The sequence below is a fragment of the Protopterus annectens genome, chromosome 4.part1, assembly GCF_019279795.1.
Source record: "Protopterus annectens isolate FY-2018-M chromosome 4.part1, PAN1.0, whole genome shotgun sequence".
Lineage (NCBI taxonomy): Eukaryota > Metazoa > Chordata > Ceratodontiformes > Protopteridae > Protopterus > Protopterus annectens.
Window position 1 is genome coordinate 224114307 of NC_056734.1, and position 18167 is coordinate 224132473.

An 18167-nucleotide genomic window follows, 5' to 3' on the forward strand; every position below is an offset into this window, starting at 1 on the left:
GCAACACAGGTGATTGTGCTACCTATTGCACCCCTGGCACTCATGTCTGATGTCTCATGCTATTAGGGACATTCTGTAACTATACAATCAGGACTATCACTGTGCCTCGTATCTGTAGTGGTGTTAGATTTCAGCCTTACATGTGGCATGTGTACAACTGTCTGCATAAGCTTTGGCAATATGTTACTTGCAGTCTGTACCTGTGATAGGTCATGTTCTTAATACAACCAGTTGGTGTTTATTTTATTCACTGGCACATGGTTAAAGAACATACATGTGGAAGCAGCCCCTGAATTGATGTGGAAAGCACAAATTACTCTGTGTGCTACAACACCTGCTGTATGTATCAAACATTTCTATCTATAAAATGTATAAAACTTTGTCTTGAGAGTCTACTGTTACACATGCAAATGATTGAATCAGGTTATAGAAGAATCATGTGTGTGGTACTGGTTAATAATGTGTGATCATAATGGGTATCTGAACTTAGAGTGTTAGCTGTAGCACCCACATACATAACCACGTTAAACACATTTTGGAATTACTAGGACATGTCTGCATTAACACTACTATTAAAAACTATGGCTATATGGAGTTGTGTTGTCTTCCACATCAATTTCTCCATATACTTAGTTTTTGATCATACTGTGATAGGAATGGACTCCATTCCTATGTCAGGGCATAATTAAAGTTCATGAAATCAGCATTGCTTCACTCTTTGATGTTAGCCCAGAGTGCTTTTCTCAGCATCCACAATATGCCCTCCTTCTGGAGTTCATATGGGGTTATATGTATTGGTGGCACATTTATTTATGACTGTATTTTATTAATAAGTTATGTTGCACTCACTATTACTGAGACTGTCTGTGTATCTTTCTTCCACATTGTTCTAGTTTGTTGTGTGTGGATGTTCTTTGTGTGTATGCTGCTGTCCATATTTTGATTACATGCTGTGCCACTGAGACAGCTGTATGTAATTGCACATTGTCATGTGTGCCACCACTGCCTGTTTTATATTATTATAATATAAATTAGTATAGTATCCATATATGTGCTTATACCTGGGCTGCATGTTTGCTGATGCTGCTGCCAAGACATACTGCTGCTATAATTCTGAGGCAGTATACATGTTTATAGCTCCGTAATAAATGTATGAGGTTCTATGCTGTTAGGACAGGTATAGTGTAACATGTCTAGTGTGTTTGTAGTACAGTTCTCCTGCCATTCTATACACAACACTGGCATCTGTGTTATGTGCATGAGCTACTACATTTATGGAATGTCTATGTACATTGTGGTGTTTTTCTGACTCTCTGTAATACTTCCCTAGGTGAGTACAGGTCCCATTTCATTTATGCGTGATGGGCCTCATACTATATCTATATTTATATCTATATCTGTATAGATACAGACAGATATTTTGTCTTTCAAAGGCGTAGGGAAAAGGTCACATACAGATATGGGTGTCTTGTGACAGTACAGTCAACATGGCATTCCAGAATGGCCATCATGTATTTCTGCATTTTACTTTTGTATGTGAGACTTGCCGTGGGTCATAGTCATGACTCATAAATTCAAACCAGACATTATTGGCTCACCAAAGCAAGGTTAGACTGTGTAAACCTACATTGCATATGTAATGGTGGTGTCTCATCTGTGTCTTCCTGATATTCCTATGGGTCCCATAACTGTTCATCCTTATTCAGTTGTCTCTTATCTAGCTATACTATGAGTTGGCCATGGTGCTTAGATGTTAATATGTTGATGAAAATTGTGCACACAATAACCATTTTAATGCCTTGTCAGATGTGTACTGGTAAACACTTCCTACAAGTCTTACAAGTTATGTACCCTCTCTCCTACAGTGTTTTCATTCAAATTTATACAGGAAGCCTATTTTGGCACCAATTAGATCTATGCCAACAGTGAATACCTCAGATACATAAAAGAAGTGTAATAAGAAAAATCAAGTCATTACTTTATTAAGAATAATTTCCCTGAATATTTGATTTTGAGCTGGTTTAAAAGTCTTAAAACCCCATTTTATTGAAATCAGCTATACTGTTAAATTTGTAGAAGGTGCAAGAATTTTACATGCAGAAGAATGGGTCATACAAACCAATTTTATATGATAAGGCCTGAGGTAATGCACTACATACAGTGGTTGCAACTGATCACAGTGAAGATGTTGTCTATATATTAGCTTTGCTGATCATATTTAGTATGGACAAGGACACACCATCAAGTTTGTGTTGAAGGACAGCTAGAAAGTATTCCTGTTTTATCCTTAATTAATATCCAAAGTGAGTTTCACTCCCACATTTTCAGACAAGAAAGGGAGCAAGCTTAAAGATTTAATGGAATAACATGATCAAAAAGAATTAAGGGTGAGGACCAATATGAGGGAGAGAGGTACTTATCCTTGTAAGGCCACTAAGTGGTGCTATTTTATTGATGGAGGTCCTAATTTATATTTATCCAACTCAGGGTACAGTTTTGATTGCTCAACAAGATATACTTTTAGCACCGAGTGGGTATATACTACTCTATATCCATTAGTTGTGATGCTTTCTATATGGGCATGACTAATGGCTGGATTCCGGAAGAGTAGCAGCATGAGAAAGAGCAGCCTTCATTGTTCCACTCTGGCTACATTGAACTTTAAAATCCAACCTGCCTCCTGAATGATATCGTCAAAAGTAGGCAGGGTTCACCAAATTCAGTATCTCATGATTCCAAGGTAGTGAATTGAATGGAGTGTTGCTACACCAGACAAGGTAATGACATTCCATAAAATTCTGTATCAATGACTCAAGTTCATTTTGTATGATGAGCATAGTGCTAAAACTGCCTAAATATTCCTCTTAGTTGCTTAGTCTGGCCAAAGTTTTTAGGAGAAGCACACCATCTGTATGTCAGATGTGGTATTGCCTGCAATCCTGGTTCCAACATACAGGAGGAAATGGTGCATGTGTAAATATTTTTAAATATTTCTAGGTATTGAACTGAATGGAGTGTTGCTACACCAGACATGAGGGAGCTCAGAACAACACAACAGTTCGACCTGTATGGTGGACTGAAAAATGCAGGCATGGTGGCCAGAACAGCAGTCATGCCTACAGTCACCACATCCAAGACAAAGTGCATGGATGTGGGGTAACTAGTCAACCATGGATTTTAATCTATTTTTAAAAAAACAGTAAAGACAGCCATCCCTCAGAGGATGTCATGGGGTGACTTATTCTACATACAACTGTGCATGAGTGTGTCCCTGATACTCCCTCCTCTACTCCCAAAAATCTTAGTACAGCTTCAACTGCATATGTAATTAGGTACTGGTGGAAGTTTAGCTTTCCAACAGGTACTGCTTACAGTACTGTATCTGGTTCCACATACAAGTGGAACTTTCACATCACCAAAAAATCCAGTGATTCCAATGAGCTTGCCATTAATTTGGCCTTGTACATTTGGCAAGCCTTACTAATATATACAATGCAAAATTATTTTGGAGGAATAAGCTTGATTCCTCTTTTGGAATCAGACATAGTACTCTGCCAGTCTGAATTAGTATATGCAGATTGATTGGGGATTGGCAGTCCCCTATGTTTTCATCGTGGGTATGGAGTACTATACTCTGGGATTTTATTCTGTGCTCAGTTCATATAATAATAATAATAATAATAATAATAATAATAATAATAATAATAATAATAATGTATTATCATTATAAATAAATAATGCTTCAGTCCTAAACATGCCTCCAACACAAATCACTTTCCACTATTTCCTCAGCTAGTGAAATTAGAATAAACCATGTCAGATTTTAAGGAGTCACTGTCAACTACTTGAAATTTGGCATGCATAGTCAAAAAGTTGGTCTACTGTATAGAGCTAAACACTGTCTCACTGGCACTTCTAGAAAAATTAATTCTTCAACATATTTTCTTTCAAAAGTATTATAGGGTGCTTCTATCTTCAGAAACCTGAATTATACTAGAAACTAAAACAATACTTCAATAAAATAGCTTGATATGCTGTTATTACACACAGAGATGTTTAATCTCTGCTTGACCCTAAACAAACTTAACTAGATTGACTGACCCCAGGATATAACTTGCAATCAACTACTGGCTGTCCACAGTCTATCATACAAACCAAACAATGCACAGCCTTACAGAACCTCATATTACAATTCTCTGAGTAGATCCTTGTGCTCTAAGGACAATCTGTTACATTTTGTAAATAAATCTCACAGTACTTCTATCCCTGTGTGTCCTGGACAGCTACATAACCTTTAATCATTTAAATCTCACCTTGCTTCATTGATTCATGTCCATGATCTTGTGCATTCCCTGATTATACCTACTTGCTAATCTACTACTTTTTCTCGACACTTGCTTAACTAAACGTACAAGTTCTTTTTGGCACAATAACTAGTGTAACTAACTGATATTGTTACAGTCACTGACATCATATGTTTACCATACTGAGGATGCTCAGTGTTATAATGATTTGTGCAAGTGTGGATTTACTTAGCATGGCTTTATAAATGGCATGCTTTAAAGAAGCAATCCCAAGTAAAGCAACCTGTACTGGACTGGTATTATACTGTAGCATATGAGTCTATATTAGATGAACAAACGTTTATCTTAGCTAATGCTCACATGAGCAAATATTGCGGAACTTGAAACCGCAATTGTGAGATCGCAGTACAGTGAAGATAGGAATATTTGCCCTTTCCTCACTGTAGTGCGATCTTGGAGTTGGAATATATATAATTAGCAGGGGGGTGGGGGCGCAGCCCTCCACAATTGCAGTTTCGACTTCCTGGATATTCGCTCATGTGAGCATTTGCTAAGATGAACTTTTGTTCATCTAATATAGACCCGTGGCATATATTTCATGTGTTTTTAACTCCATCTGTACATTTTTCATAGTTTTTACTAAATGTTGTATATTATGTTAATTAGAAATCAAATTACTGTATGATATTGTTAATGCAGTTTTTTCTATCCAGGCATTCACTAAAAAAGGATTAGATGTCCACTCTGATTTTCTTATTAAACATATTCTTCATATTTTTAACAAATGTATATTATATTAATTATAAATCTAATTATTGTATGATATGGTTAATGTAGGTTTCCTACCCAGACATTCACTGAAAAGGGCTTAAATGCCCATTCAGACTTCACTAGTAAACAGATAGAAATAAATAAATAAACAAATAGGTCAAGTGACTCATACAGAAATTGTTCCCTGTGAACTTGCAGATTGAAAGGTGTTTGAAAGTGATTAGAAAGCAACAAATTATAGCAATTGCAAAATTTCTGTCTTTAAGTCAAAGGGATAAGCAGTTTTGCACAGGTATTGGAAAAATACAGTTGATGATTTTGATTTTTGCTGACTTATCTTCACATATTTAATAAAAAGATAGACTTTTTCTTTTGCAAAAGAAAAGCATTATGGGAAGACCTGGCACAACATTCACTGACTTTTCAAGCACATTGAAAATAATATGGTATATCTCCAGTATTGTTTGATAAAAAGGCAGCATTTATGAACTTATAGCTCTAGAAGGGTTAACTGGGTTCCCTGTATTGAAAGAAACTTGATAGCACCTTTGTATTCTTACTTATTCTAAAAAAACTTGAGATAATTTCAAGTTTTATTTGGCAGTTTTACTACTTTAATGCATTTTTTTCAGCACTGGATTTTGGGAGAATTAGGATTAAAGGTCTCTATAGCACTTTAGTAATCTTGTTAATTTTTCTTGTAAAACAGACCTCATCAAGAGTTGCCTGATTAAGGTCAAACAAGATTAATTTAGGAATATAAATTTCTTATCTATCAAATTAATATTCTAAACTATTTTTGGGGGGTAAAAACTGTCTGCTCAGGAATTGAAATAGCCCAGGTGGGTATCCACTTGTGAAATTTGAATGTAATGCATGAAACAGACAAGCAGATAAAAATATTAAAATATAAAAAAGACAATAAGAGACATTTTTTCTGTCAATAAACATATTTAGTAGATAAACAAGTAGAAAAACTAAGAAGGAAGAAATAGGTAACTGGGGACATATTTTCTGGGAGCGTGGTGAGTTGGCAGACTTTAAGCATTCCCTGTGGGATGCATTGTCGGAGATGCTGGGTAGGCAGAGTGGTCTGACAAGGGAGGTGATTTTTCTGAGCTATGAGACAGAATCGGAACTGCCTAGACATGTTACGGCTTTGCTGTGTCTGATGATGGTGGCTGCCAAAAAAGCAATTACTAGAAAATGGAAATCAAAATCTAAACCGACTATACTGGAAGTAGTGAATATAGTAATAGAGATAAAACAACTGTAACAGATACCTTTAGAAATGGGTAGGAGCAAACTACATAGAAAAAATGGGAATTATGGGTACAATACATACAAGGGAGGAATGAGGCCTAAAAGGCAGCAGGACTTTAATGAGCTATGTAATGTTTGAGTGGGAAAGATTGGGTAGATTATAAGTGATGTATAATGTTTGCAACTGGGAGTGTGTCAGTATGGATTGTGGTGTAAAATGCTTGTGACTATGATTGTGCTGGTGTGGTTAGTTTTCATTTATATGAATGTATGATTGCTCATGTCATAAATGGTGGTTTAATAAAGATGTTTCTTGTTTAAAAAATGACAAGTATTGAATAATTTATAAAATGTTGCTTAGGTTGTAAGATGTACAGCAATATATGTGAAGTATAATGTTTGTTAATGTTAATTTAATATAATTTGATTACTTTTGTATAAATAGAAATTTATTTATGTCACACGTGATGATTCTATAAAGGTGTCAAATTAAAAAAGAAGAAGAAGGAATAATGGATTAAGCGTTTGATCATAATCTGACATGAATGTAGGGGCATTCGTATTATATAAAACTGCAATGATATAAAATTCCTGGGGAAGTGCACAGCCTGTTTTTCTAATCCTGTTTGGGAAAATGGTTATGTGTTCTTTATTTGCACTCTTTAAGGCCTAGAAATAGAGAACTTCATTTGCTAATCTGCTAGAAAGTTCAACAATGGTTCTTCCCACAGATTTTCAGTTTCATTGCACTGATCTGGTCACAGTGAATCACCCTACCAGATCAAAATAACAAAATAATCAAACATTTATAATTAAGCCACATCTGATTTATTCATGGTGTCTGATGACTTCTGTACTTCTGTAAAGCACACACACACACACACACACACACACACACACACACACACACACACACACACACACACACACACACACACACACACACACACACATATATATATATATATATATATATATATATATATATATATATTTATATATATATATTTATATAAAATTACATGGTGGCTGGTGACTTCAAATCAAAGGGGGCTGCAGAAGACAGCTGAATGGGTGGGGCCAACTAGAAAGGGGTGGAGCTACGGTACAGTGGGATCAGTCTATCTATACAAATGCACACCTTAGGCATAGGCAGGTACTAGGCTAACTGCACCTGCATAAATTCGAGCAGGATGCGAACAATCCAAAAAGAACTCCAACTTTATTGTGTTAAGTCCTTTCTTCTCTATATTTTTTTACTTAAAATAAATTTGGTGGTCTTTTTGGATTGTTCACATCCTGCTCGAGTTTATTTGGTTTGATACTCCTGTGGTTGTAACTGCACCTGCATGCCATTTTAAGCCTGGCCAGTTGCACTTTATCTGCTCAAATGTACCCATCACATGGTTGGTATTATGTATTACCCCTAATGAGAATAACTTGAGATCATACAACAGATAATTTGAGGGGACCACTGCATGGGATAAAAGCATTTAGGAGCACCTCTGGGCATTAATAATATTAAAAGTTTTTGACGTGATTATAAAAATTGGGATGTCTGTATAAATAATATACTCATGGAAGAATTTAATGCAAATATGTGAGATAATGACTCTGGCACTGAACAACACAAAACACAACTTCTGTAACTACTAGATGAATGGACACATAGGCACAGTAATATCTGTGTTATGCTACATTTGAACATTGAAAAATAAGTTCTGAATCACTATCATTGTCAGTAGTCTAACATTTTAAAACTAGTCAGATTTGTGTGTTGACATTTAATAGTAGCATACCACAAGTTTTTATTTTACATCTGTTTATCAAGGTAGTACTCTAATTATAACTGACCATTTTGCAGGTACTGCCCAGGTGAAATAATTCACAAAGAATAACATGTAACAAGATAGTCAGTGTTATACATATTAAAAAAATAATAGAACAACATGTAACAATACCTAAGCTGTACAGTAACAATTAAATGTAGAAATTATGAGAGAAATGCAAATGTTACAGGTTTACATGATTACACTTCTGGTTTACATAGTGATGGAGAAGCTGTGGGGTAATGAGAGTTACATGGGGGAGGTGAAGTTAAGAGGTGTTGGTAGTCATGAGAATGTGAAGCTAGAGGTTGAGAGGCCCTTACATGGATGTGGCTTGCTGTAGAAAGTACAGTTTTCATTAGTTGTAGAGGAATTCTTCTTAAAGTTCAGTTCTGAAAGTGGAGAAGGAAGGAGGAAGTTCACTTTAAGGAAACAGTTGTGTTGCTAAACTACATGGAGCAGAAGCGTACCAAACCACTTAACTCAGACCTTTACCCAGCAAAATTGTTCTTCTTACATGCAAATGTATCAAATATCGAGTGTAGCAGTTGCATGATGATGAAGTTTGGTGGCTCTTGGGCTCTGTTTTAGCTACTAAAATGTAAACAAAACACCATCATGACATTGACGTTGTTACACTGACTGTGATGCAGTGGGAGACTATGTTTTGCTGGGCCAGTATGATTAACCAAAGAAATGTACACTGGACACTTTCTTATGATAATTGTTAGTCTGGAAAAAAAGAGAACATCAGCATACTGGTTTTGTGCCGGCCCAACTTGATGGTGAGCTGAGAATGCATGCTGTGAGGCCAGTTGCCATTCTGTTGCACCAATGCTTGCTAGTATTACATATTGGCATTTGTGAAATGAATCTCTGTGGCAATGAATGGTGCTGAATATCAGGACTGTTACACTTACAAAGAAGTGGTGTAACAACAAGACATTCTATATGATGTACAGAAGGTCAAAATGCCAGTATTCACAGGCAGAAAGTACACATTTCTTCTATTACTGTTGTATAACCTATATCATTTTACAGGTGTAAGGGTTGTAGATGAAATTTGACTAATGTGTGCATCGATTGCAAACTCTTGGCCTTACCTCTGTAACAACTTTCAAAGCTACTGATGCTTAAGAATTACGCTTGGTTTCTTACCAGTGCTTTGGAGGCAGTATAGTGCAGCTTTTAAATCTGCTAATTGTTTTCCAGTGTAGCTCCCTGGTAACTGCAGACTGTAGGCAGAGTGCAAGCAGACAGATCACGTGCTTTTTTCTTTTTTATTAAAAAATAAAAACCCAGACATAATAACCTTGCTATATACCAACCACAACAACAAGCTTGTCATAGCCAGGTTTAGAAGTAACTTCTGCCACATCTTCAGAGAATGATTAGACTGCACCATGTACAGTAACACTCACTCTCAATATGTACACATTTGAAATGCCAGGCAGAGAAACTGTGGAGCAGCTATACAAAGATGATTGGATAAGTAAATACAGTTTAAACATTCTATGCTTGATACTAATTATCATCAAATAAATACTTCAATAAATCATCCAGAAGAGCGAATAAGTAAAGCTGGGATATCACTGCCCTCTGCTAATCTCCACTCCAATACCAAGCAAAATCTGCTTGGGTGACAAACTTTAGCACCAGAAATGAAAATTGTCAACATTTTTCCACGAATCACATCTGTACCAAAATACTCACACTAATCTAACAAATGAAACTACCCATCCAAACAGGTATCACCTTTCCCCCACTGGAGCTGGGTTATATAGCCTGGCATTTAGTTTGAGTGGGGCAGCGAATTTGCTCCATCAAAAACTTTCTTCTAACAGTTGATTTTAAGAATAATTAAAAAAAAAACTGAATTTTAGACTCAGCCTAGGTTTACAGATGTTTAACTACTAATTAGCAATAAAAAGTACATAAAGCTTACAAAATCAACTTAACTTGGTTATACTGCAACAATGAAATACAATTTATTCACAGGACTTTCCCTGACTTGAAAACAGTTAGGAAAACGGACAGTGATTAGTACCAGTGCACACATACAAACAATGTCTAATATAGCTGAAAGTCCTCTGACTCCCTATTATACAGTCCAACTGAGAGGGAATTGTGTTGGGTTGTTTATTTATGTAAACTCTTGGGGGAGGGGTACTAGTAGTAGGAACAAACAGCTGAGCATAAAAATGCGAATATCAAGAAATCTTCAGATCTAGAAGCCACAACACAAAATTCACGGAACCAACAACTGTAATGTATAATTTAAACATTTTTTAAGAAAAAATTACATTTTCACAACTCCTAATGGTGGTTTATCACACTACCACAAAACTGTCATTCTCCAATGGCTTGTCACTTAAAACTACCGACTCAATACTGAAAAGATGTTCACTCAACAAAATGTATAGAATGCTACAGTCACTTCTAAGTATATAAATACAGACATCTATTAAAGTAACATGACACTCTTTCTTTCAATGACAAGAATGTTAACACCTTTTAGTAAAATGTGATTAATCTGACAAAACATTACTTATGACAGTCTCTCCATCAGCTCTCAGGCAGTGCCTGCAGTCAGTCACTGTCCAAATGATCCCAATTCCCCGAACAAAGCTATGATGAACTGTTAAACTCTGTGACCGTGTAAGAATAAGACTAAATCAAAGTAACTGCTACTGACTGTTTCAATTCTCACTCTCTTTTTCCCAGCATGCAAAATGTGGGAAGAGAAGAGAAAGAGAACCAATCAGTTTCCATCTAGCCATCAATGTCATATATGTGACTGTGGAAATGTCAGTCCCATCTCCTTCTACCATCCACGTCATGTACATGACTATGCATGTGGCAGTCCCATCTCCTTATATTTTACTGCAGTTACGAACTGCATAGACTTCTGGGCATCACACTGATGCCTTCTCTCCTTAATCTGGACTGCTTTTACAGCAGTCCAGATTTACAAAACTTAGTTTTCTTTTTTTAAACCCAGAACTTGAAGAGTATGAGTACGGGTTCTGGGACTAATAACAGCGCAGGGAGTCTGTCAATTGGACAGCAAAGGAGCAGCCAGCCAGTATAACTGAATAGTAGTGTGTATGTATACAAAAATAAATATTTTATTTTTTTAAATTCTTTTTTCTTTCCACAGCTGGAGGGGCTGCAGTCCTGCAGTCCGATGGCATGAGCTGCCACTAATACACACACACACACACACACATATATATATATATATATATATATATATATACGTATATATGTATATATGGATAAGATAGCTTTGTAAATCTTGCATACACTGTTGGAAACTCATGGTGTTCTGGCTGCAGTGTGATTTTCAAACAATCTGGAAATATATCTCTGATTGATAAGTATATTTCTTGGCATTTTAACATTTCAGAGTTCTGCATTGTCTTAATTTTGCCTGACTGAATTATTTTATAATATTTTCTGTCATTGTTTTCTGCTTCAAGGCTTGCTGATTTAAAAATAGTTTCTGTTTGTAAATTCCTGCATACACTGTTGGAAACTCCTGGTGTTTTGGCTGCAGTGTGATTCTCAAACAATCTGGAAATATATCACTGATTGATAAGTATATTTCTTGGCATTTTAAGTTTTCAGAGTTCTGCATTGTCTTAATTTTGCCTGACTGAATTAATTTATACATTTTCTGGCATTGTTTTTTGTTTCTCATCTGTCCTGAAACTGTCCCCCCCACCCTATTCTTGCGGTGGTGTTATAGTTGGTGGCTTTGCAGTTACTCGCCCCTACTGTAAATTTGATCTGGAATACCCCTCCCAGTCTGCTGTTCACTATACTTAATACAGAGAGAACATTTGAGAAGGCCAACCCACTTAGATTCTTAACCTTGACTTTTTCTTCTGCTCCTTTTTCCTCTCTCCTTGCACTTTACTAAAAAAATGCACTTTATTTTGCTTTTGCCTCTTTTTAAAAGTACTCAATTGTATTTTTTCTGCTCTATTTATTACTGCTTGGTAGTAGCCTGATTAAATTGTAACTGTTACTCTAAGCCTTTTGATTTAAGCACTTGGGCTCCAGACCAGTTGTTTTACATTAAGAAGGTTTGTGGTCTGCACTGTTGTGGCAGGACAGGTAGCTTACATCCTTCTAAGTTGGGAATTGCTGATTGAAGGCTGAGTGTCTGTTATTCTAAAAGTGTATTAGTTCTGGTTAAAACACTTGGGCTTCAGGCCAGTTATTTTTCATTAAGAAAGTTTGTGGTCTGCACTCTTGTAGAAGGAGAGGCTAGATTCTACCCTTCTGAGCTGGGAATTTCTGGTTAAAGGCTTATTGTGCCTGCTTGTTTGAACTGTTTCTTTCTGAAATTGGTGTGCCTTGGTTGCTGTAGCATAGACTAGTTTCAGGCACTCTGAATCTAGTTTTGTTTGTCTAACCTGAGCACTAATGCAGGCCATCTCTTTTGGAGAAGGTCCCCCTGCACCCTAGTGGCAGGAGTGTGCAGTTAGAACTTGTCTGTTTGAAGACTGCTGGAACAGGTCTCAGTTTTAGCTTTTTATTGGTTAATTGGTTAATTTGTTTAAATCAGTTTGCTCATTTGCTACTGTTATATTAATATATATATATATATATATATATATATATATATATATATATATATATATATATATATATATATATATATACATACACATATACACACACACACTTTATACATTGCCGCTTAGCTAGGGTTAAACTATTCCTGGCGCCATAAAGTTTGATCTTCAAATTTTCCCTTAGACCTAACCAGTTTTTTAGTTTGAGCACTAAAATCTGTTTCTTTGAGCTCAGCACTTGTTCAGAACTCATTGTAAGCACTAAATAAGCTACAAATTACTACAGCACTCAACTTTCATAACTTCTTTAGAGGATAACAGTTTTTAGTACTTAATAAATAAGCACCTATCCAGGCATGTCTAAGGGTCAGCTCTCGGTGAAACGCAAGCAACCTCCACACCCCAACACAACCCAAATGACACATAGCCCATAAACTGAGTGTGCCACTCAACCACAGCCCATAAGGCATAACAACATACCCAACACTCTAGTCAGAACTGACTATATAGTCAGGCACACTGATGTTCCACTCACCAGGCTAAACAAGGAGAAAGTTACTGTCAGTTGCCTGTCGGGTGCTAGGATCTGCCACATAATGCACACACTCAGGTTACTCCACCACAAGTACAAATATGACTCTGTCATTGTCCATGTTGGTGTAAATGACCTGAGATGTTACTCCCTGGACTACATGAAAAGAGACATGGAGGAGCTCTCCGATCTTGTAGCCCAGGCAGGTATGACCCTACCCCTGAGTAGCATCCTGCCATCACACAGAATGATACTACAGTACAAGGACAAAATGATTGACTTCAACAATTGGCTAAGCTTCTGGTGCCATTCTAAGGGGATCCAGTATCTGTCTGCCTGGGATGACATGATCGACAGACCACGATGCTTTGCCAAAGATGGCCTGCACCTGTCGCCCTTGGGATTATGGATACTGGCTAAGGCTCTGGCCACCCCTATAGTGCCTTTTTTAGGCAATGTTCAAATGACAAATTCACCACCTTAACAGGTACAAGCAAGCAAAATCTGAGGGTAATGCTACTCAATCCTAGAAATCTAAACCTCAAAATGCATTCACTCAGGGCACTCCTTAAAATGGAGAACATCGACATCTGTGCAGTGACAGAGACCTGGTTCAAGGCTCCAGAGAGCATCCCTGCATTAGCAGGCTATAATTCATACCACACCTTTTGGCCACCTAACCTGGACTGAAACACTAAAGGCAGAGGTGTGTCCATATTCATTAAGGATATCCGCACCTCCAGGCTAGTTGCTCAGCATAATGCATCCGAGATTATCCAAGTGCAACTAACTCTGGGCAAGACCGCAATCCAAATTATAACTTGCTACAGATTGCCCACCATGCCCCAGGATTCCCACTCCTCATTTCTTGATACAAAGGAAAATATTAGAGTACAACCCAACACCCTAATAATGGGTGATTTCAACTACCCCACCATTAACTGGGAAAACTACTCATGTACCAACTCTTTTGCTCAACATTTTCTGGAATTCATAAATTCCAATGCCTTGGATCAACTTATCCATACCCCCCACCAGGGGCAGAAATAACCTAGACCTGGTCATTACTAACATGGGCGACCGGTGTTCAGCACGAGAGGTCAGTTCCTCATTGGTCAGATCCAAACACAAGCTAATCACCTTAGACATCCACATCCCGCCCCCACCCCCCATTAGAGAAACCACCGTAAAAAATTTCTCCAAAGCCAACTTCATGCTTCTTAAGACAGAAGTGGCAAAATTTACGACACCCATGCAGATAGACAATACAGGTACGACTGCTAAATCCTACATAAATACACTTTGTAAGCACTTACACAAGTGCATGGACCATGCTATCCCTAACAGAACCAAGATGCTATCCTCCAAAAAAAGGAAGCCAATCTGGTGGTCCCCAGCCATAAAAAAAACTCTACAACAGAAGAAAGAAACTGTTGCAAAAAAGAGTAAAATCCCATGATTGGAGGAACTCCCTGGCCAGCCTCAGTAAGAAGCTGAAATTCCTCATAAAATCCTCCAAAGCTAGTTATGAAAACAAAATCACCACTGATTCTAAAGACAACCATGAAGCATTCTATAGCTATGTCAAGACTCTCAATGGCAACACTCAGATCTGCTCTGAGTTACAGCACAATGGCACTAAATATACAGAACCAACTGATATTGCCAACATCCTGGCAGATAGGTTCAGTGCTAACTTTACCCCCCTCTCACCCGCTAAAGGGCCCATCTCTCTACTGGAAGAATGCAAAGTTCCTGTAATCACGGCTGCACAGGTAAAAACCACACTCTCTAAAGCCAAGAACACAGCATCCATGTGACCTGACAACATCCCAGGCTGCATTCTACATGAACTGCAGAATGAACTGGCACCCCACCTAGGAACCATGTTTAATCATAAACTGACATCAGGCTTTGCGCCCACTGAATGGCATACAGTGACGGTTATCCTACTCCACAAAGGGGGAGCCACCACAGACCCTGAGAACTACTGCCCCATTAGCCTAACAAGCCTGGTCTGCAAGGCCATGGAACATATCATCATGGATCTTATACACAAAGACATTGGTAATCTCCAAACTCTGGACCCCACCCAGTTCGAGTTTGTAAAAGGCAGATCATGTCTCCTAAACCTGATAGACTTCTTTGAAGCAGTCGCCAAAGCCATAGACGAGGGTAAGGTGGTTCACACAGCCTATCTAGATCTCGCCAAGGCTTTTGACACCATCCCCCACTCTGAAATTAAACATAAACTCACTAAACTAGGTATATATCCCTATGTCACAAGATGGGTTGCCAACTGGCTCACTGACAGAACCCACACTGTGAAAGTAGCAGACTCCAAATCCGACTTCAAGACCAGTGACAAGTGGAGTACCACAGGGTTCAGTCCTGGGTCCTCTCCTGTTTGGTATCAACTTTTCCGAAGTACAGGCTAACACAGAAAGTCTTTGGCTAATGAAGTTCACAGATGACTGCAAGCTAGAAGCCATAATCAAAACTCCTAATGATGTGGACATCCTACAAAAGGGCCTCATGGAGACAGATGCCTGGTGTCAAAGCCAAGGCCTCAAGCTCAATGCCAAAAAGTACAATGTCATCCCCTTTGGTAAAAACTCTGTACCCATGAGCTACCACATAGGTGGTAGTCTACATAACACTGAAAATGTGATGAGACCTTGAGACACAGGTGGACAGTAGTCTCTCCTTTGATAATCACATCGCCACAGTAGTCAGGAAATCCTTCTACATGGCACACCTCATCACAAAAGGTTTCTCATCCAGGAAAAAAGAGGTCATTGTTCCCCTCTACTCATCACTCATTAGACCCTATATAGAGTACAACACCCGTTTTGGTATGTACCTCACAAGACATCTACAACAACTGGAAATGCCACAGAAATACCTCACAGAGGATTACTGGCATCAAACAGATGCCCTACGCATGACGTCTCAGAAAACTCCAGCTTTACTCCGTCGCATATTGCCTACTCAGAGGTGATCTCTGCCTAACATACAAAGCTATATCAAACCCAGAGCTGTTGGACATGCTCCACTTAAAGAAATCACAGTCCTTCTGATCTACATGCTCTAGGGACCTAAACCTTGTCAGTACAATAAAAAGAACATGCTGGGGGGATAGATTCCTGTCCCAGAGACTTCCCATATTCTGAAACAAACTACTTATCTATATCAAACAAAGCTCCTCATTAGCACTCTTCAAGAAAAATCTTGATGATTGGATGGGAAATAGGAAATTCACCCCGGGGATCACCTCTGTGGCTCTGCTCGACAGGGGCCAGGGTACCATTTTGGCTAGGCTTATATAGACCCTAGGGCCAATAGCCTAGTACCTACCTATGAACCTATGAACCTACGTCAAAAGTATGTTAAATTGAAATGTACTACAACAAACTCACTTTCTTGAAAGTGCATTTTAGTGGAAATGTACTTTCGCGAAAAAAAAAGACAAAAAACCTGCAAAAATAAATCGCTACTCAAGTTTATGCAGGGGGGGCAAGCCCCCCTGTAACCCCCCCCCCACTTTAATATTCTCACTTCAAGATTACACTACTATTCCCTTATCCCTGCTGTACTGTGATCTATGCAACAGTTTGCTTAGTTGTACAATCAACAGTACATGTTGATGTACAACTAAATCTGCATGCAAACTGCGCATTGCCTTTTTTTTTTATTTTTATTTTTGTAAAAGTGCCTTTTCTCTAAAATGCACTTTCGTCGGGACTCATATATGGATATATATATATATATATATATATATATATATATATATATATATATATATATATATACTACAGCGACATGCCATAAGATCGACATCCACTATGTTGACACGAAATCACCGACAAAGCACATTACCGAAAGTTCAAAAACCCGACAGTCACTTGTCCGACAACTGAAAATTAAACATCTGAAAATAGTGTGCTACATACTAGACTCCCATGGTAGTGTCAATCTGTCGAATTACGCTAACATAAAGCACATAATGCAAGCAGAGCCTCAACACGACAGGAAAGAAATACCATACTTTGCAGAACGTACTACTTCCATTTCAAACTGCCTTGCCATACCATATTCTAACATACTACTTCCATTTCAAAGTCCATTGCGATACCATATTTCTTCGGTGCAGAGAACATATTGCTCTGAGTAACGCGACTATGTAAGTTGTAGAATTACTTTTCCTTTGCTAACTAGCTGAACGTGTTTATTCACTGTGTATTACTTTAACATAGTTTTATTTTGTGCTTATGCACTTTGCTTTCTGTCGAACAAGTGACTTTCTACTATTTAAAGCGACAGTAAGCAAAGTGCATGAGCAGAAAATAAAAGTATCTTAAAGTAATTAAGACTGGATAAACACGTGTAGGTAGTTAGCAAATAGAAAGTAATTCTACAAGTTAAATAATCGCGTTATTCAGAGCGATATGTACTCTGCACCAAAGTAATATGGTATGGCAAGACACTTTGAAATGGAAGCAGTACGTTCTGCAAAGTATAGTATTTCTTTCCTGTCGTGTTGAGGCTCTGCTTGCATTATGTGCTTTATGTTAGCGTAATTGACAGATTGACACTACCATGGAAGTGTAGTATGTAGCACACTGTTTAGGATGTTTAATTTTTCGGTTTTCGGACAAGTGACTGTCGGGTTTGAACTTCGGTAATATTAGCACAATGCGGTGTTGATTTTTGTTATTAGACATAGATGATGTGAATGTATGGCGTAATGGGTGCCGATGTAGTCAACAGGCTGTCTTTGTCGACGATTTTTCGTTTATGATCTTAACATGCTATAGACTCCATATATATATATATATATATATATATATATATATATATATATATATATATATATATATAT